This window comes from Hibiscus syriacus, unplaced genomic scaffold, assembly GCF_006381635.1.
Source record: "Hibiscus syriacus cultivar Baekdansim isolate YM2019G1 unplaced genomic scaffold, ASM638163v2 tig00005406_pilon, whole genome shotgun sequence".
NCBI lineage: Eukaryota > Viridiplantae > Streptophyta > Magnoliopsida > Malvales > Malvaceae > Hibiscus > Hibiscus syriacus.
Window position 1 is genome coordinate 1019572 of NW_024062056.1, and position 5157 is coordinate 1024728.

Genomic DNA, 5157 nt, shown 5'->3' on the forward strand with positions numbered 1-5157 from the left:
GATAACCTGGCATCTAAAGTTCGTAAGGTTGCAAACATTTTTTAACTTAAGGCATCTGCTACCACATTCACTTTTCCAGGATGGAAATCGATTATTACATCATGGTCCTTTAAAAACTCAACCTATCTTCTATGCCTCAAGTTTAATTCTTTATGAGTCATCAGATACTTCAAGCTCTTATGATCCGTATAAAGATAACAACGTTCTCCATATAAGTAGTGACGCTAAATCTTGAGAGCGAACACTACTATAGCCAATTCTAAATCACGCGTTGGATAGTTCTTCTCATGTGTTTTCAATTGTCTATACGCATACGCTACCACTTTCCCTTCTTGTATCATCACACATCCTAATCCATTATGCGACGCGTCACTGTACACCACGTAGTTCTTGCCAGACTCAGGTTGGACAAACACTGGAGCTTCTGTCAAAATTTTCTTTAATGTTGTAAAACTTTTTTAACACTCAGGAGTCCAAGAAAATGTTACATATTTCCTCATCAACTTAGTCAAAGGAAGAGCTATTATCGAAAAATTCTTAACGAATCTTCTAATAACCAGCAAGCCTAAGGAAACTCCAAACTTCAGACATATTTTTTGGAACTTCCCATTCCAAAATGGCTTTTATCTTTTGAGGATCCACCCAAATTCCTTCTACAGAAATCACATGCCCAAGGAAAGCCACTTCATTAAGCCAAAACTCACATTTAAACAATTTGGCATAAAGTTTCTTATCTCGTAGAGTTTGCAAAACTATTCTCAGATGTACACAATGCTCTTCATTAGACTTTGAGTACATCAATATATCATCAATAAAAACAACTACAAACTGGTCCAGATAAGGTTGAAATATTCAATTCATAAGATCCATAAAATAAATAGGTGTGTTCGTTACCCCAAACGACATAACAATGAACTTATAGTGACCATATCTCGTTCTAAACGCCGTATTTAGAATATCTTTCTCCTGAATCTACAATTGATGATAACCAGAACGTAAATCAATCTTTGAGAATATCGAAGCTCCCTTTAACTGATCAAACAAATCATCGAATCTAGGGAAGGGATGTTTGTTCTTTATAGTCAGCTTGTTGAGTTGTCTATAATCTATGTAAAGACGCATTGAACCATCATTCTTCTTTACAAATAACACTGGAGCTCCCCAAGGTGACACACTTGGTCTGATAAATCATTTGTCCAATAATTCTTATAATTAAATCTTTAATTCACTCAATTCTTTTGGTGTCATTCGGTAAGGTTCCATTACAATAGGCGTTGTTCCAGGCATTACTTCAATTTAAAATTCCACCTCTCTATCTGGAGGTAATCTTTACAACTCTGCAGGAAAGACATCGGGGAACTCTCTGACTATGAGAATCTCTTCTAAACCTTTCTCCTTGGCTCTGATATCTATCACATTAGCAATGAAACTCTTACATCCTTGTAGCAACAACTTCTTTACTGACATCACTGATATTACATTTGTTAATATATTTATTCTTTTACTGATTACATTCACATCTATTCCCTTTAAACTAATTAGGGTTACTCTTTTCAGTCTACAATCGACATTTGTATGATAATTGTACAACCAATCCATCCCCAAAATTACTTCAAACTCATCAAAGGGTCATTCCATAAGATTAGCAGGGAATTCAATTCCCTGAATCCTTATGGAACACCCTTGGCATACTTTATTTACCAGAGCACTATGCCCTAAGGGATTAGTCACTATCACCTCACTACTTGTAGCTTCTAATGGAATTCTCAACTCCTTTACTAACTTACTACTAATATATGAATAAGTGGAACCCAAATCAATCAATACTAACACCAATTAACTGAAAATACCTGTTATAATCTCTAGATCATCATGGTCTTCATTTGTCTTTATATTATACACTTGTGCAGTTAAAATGTTGTGTAGAAGATTTAGACTACTTTCTCCCTCTACCTTTTCCTCTTCCTCTTTGAGATGCACAAGCAATTCTCTCGGATTGTGTAGATTCGCCAGCCATCAATGGAAAATCCTGGATAAAATGTTCGGTGTCCCCACATCGAAAATAGGCTCTGGAGACCATTCAACACACTCTAGAATGATTCTTCCCACAATACTGACATTGTCTTGATTAGCCCTAAGTTGATCTCCCAGTACCAAATCCCACTGATTACGTCTGTCTAGTTCTCATCTGACTTGATCCTATACCAGTGGATGCAACTGACTCAGACCTAGCCTGAGATCGAAATCCAGAATCTCTTCTTCTTTTTGATGGTGTTGAGCTTGAAAAAACACCAACTCTCGTAAATGTCTGAACTCTTTGTTCTCCAAATCTTTTATTGTGAGCTCTCTCTAGAGCTTTAGCATGATTAACTACCTCCTGGAACGAGGAAAGATTCAATACAATCAATATCTTTTTCAATCTAGGGTGCAAGACCTCCACAAACCATTCACAATCGTCTTTTTCTGTTGGAATAAGCTTAGCAACAAATTGACTCAACTTATTAAACTCGCACTCGTATTCATATACAGTGCGATTCAACTGCTTCAAACTCATAAACTCTTGCTATATTTTCCTGATAAACTGATCTCCAATATACTTGTGCTTGAACTCTTCCAAGAACAAAGACCAGGTAACTTGATCACTTGTCAACCTCGTGGTGAAATTCGTCCACCATATCCTAGCTTGTCCCCTTAACAAAGAAACCGCTCCATCTAACTTTTCTACTTCTGAGCAATGGAGATTATCTAACATAATCTACAAATCATTAAGCCAGAGGTCCACTGCAACTAGACATTCCTCAACTTTGCCTTTAAATTCAGGAAATCCCAATCCTTTCAATATCTTTGCCACATTCAGTTTATGAGTATATGGAGTAGGAGGTTGGAAACACATCAGAATAGCATCCAATGTCCTGAAGAACATATCTTGATCTTGCACATGAACTCCCTAAGGTGTCTGTTCTTCACCTTGCCTGGCCAGGGTAGGTGAATTGCTACTACCCTCATCCCTATCATCTCCCGCTTCACTTCGGGAGCTTTCTCGATCAAACATATAATCAGATATAATCATATAATTCTATTAGCAATGAAGCATACTTATTACTATATCAGAACAAAAGTATTCACTATTTTGTTGGCATGTAAACTTTTTAAAACACTTTTGACCTCGGTTTATGCCTAGAATCTGCTAAACCTTAGCTCTGATACCATTAAATATAACACCTCAACCCGTACCAGACCCGGATAGAAGTCTGAGGTGTCAGATTGACTTTTCAAATCAAAGTACTTATACAAAATAGTGGAAAACTTAAACTTATATCAAATAAACCGAATAATTTACATAAATTCAATACAAAAGTTCATTAACTAATCAAAGCATATACAACTTAAACCTTTAATTACATGCCAACACTGATTACTATAACAAAAAACCTAATGTTTAAGTTGCTTCTAATATGATATCTGAAGGAATGATGTTAACCCAGCTGCCTATCCTTGCTCTTCTGACTTCCTTGATCTTACGTGTGAAACACTCACATGCTAAGTCATCGACTTAATGAGGCACAATATATAATAATGTTATATAATGCAATGTTGTAACATACAATCATATATTTATTCAATACCACATATATGAACATGCAGTTAACACATAATAACCTATCACTGTATTCAATGTTATTCCATATTATATAATCTATTATCCCATGGTACAGTACCGAGAAATTAAGGTATGTGAGTGCATTGAGGTTGTGCACAAATGTTGTCATTACAGCTCGTATAAAATGCACCGAAGTGTCGCGTAGAAATGCACCGAAGTGCCATATAAAATGTCATGAAGGACCACATATATGTCCCGTAGGACCACATATATGTTCCAAAAGAGCAATTATATGTCCAAGAAAGACCTCATATATACTCCAAAGGATCACATATATGTCCCGAAGGACCACGTAGAACCCTCGACTCCTGGCATGCCAATTATACCCATAGCTCTCATCTACATAACATGGACTTTATCACAACTCACATGATTTATGTCACATAGACAAATAAGCTCATAGCTTTTATCACATAGTTCATGTAACATTCCCATATATTTACTTAAATCATCATCTTATAAGGCATATCATATAGTTCATATCACATATCATATCATATAATGCAATCAAAATATGTTTACACCATACTATTCATAATTATGCTTCTATTTATGCATCATATATTAAATATATAGGAAATATACTTGTCACAAGTGTAATTTCCATATTGCACTATATATATTCTACAAGTATGCACTCACCTTAGCCTCACTAGTCTAAGCAACACACCTATATCTCTTTGTCTTTCCCCCAATCGATCTTACTCGTCAACTATTCCGGAACTTGTTTATGCTCGAAATCTACATGAATGTAATTTCAAGATAATTATCTAAATCCTAAACATTACGAATCAATTTTCAATAACCTAAGCTATCTGATGGACTTAATTCACATTTTATTTTTAAGTAGTATCGGTACCAAAATGGTATCGATACTTGCATCATGGTATCGGTACCCTTGGTATCGATACTACTCTTTCGGTATTGATACCTCATGAAGAATTTGTCAATATTGGCCTTATGGTATCGACATTGTTCATGTAGTATCGATACATACACAATATTATCGCCTACAATAGATGTGTAGTATCGGTACTTACTCATCTAGTACCGATACCATCCACCCAAAACATATTTCTTTCACCCGAAAATCATCAACACTTCACCTAAATCTTCTATTTTGAACACCCTTCTTTCCACTAAACTTAACTACACTTAATATAATCCTTTTATATCCATATAAAAACATCATTATATTCAATATCTCATTCAAATTCTTGAAACCAAGAATCTTACTAAATTTCCAACATGTTCTAATTTCATTTCTAACTCTTCATAATTCTTAATTTAATTGATGACAAGTCAAATTTAATCTCAAACTTCCCTTACTAACTTCTTTTTACAATTTCACTTAATCACCTCTTATATTAAATCCTTTCTAACTCCTTCATCTTTTGGTTTCAAGAAATCATAAGCTTTCCTTAAGCTTAAGTATTATCAAAAGAACATAAACCAAGCTTAAAATTAAGAAATAATCAACAAATATGGAACTCACC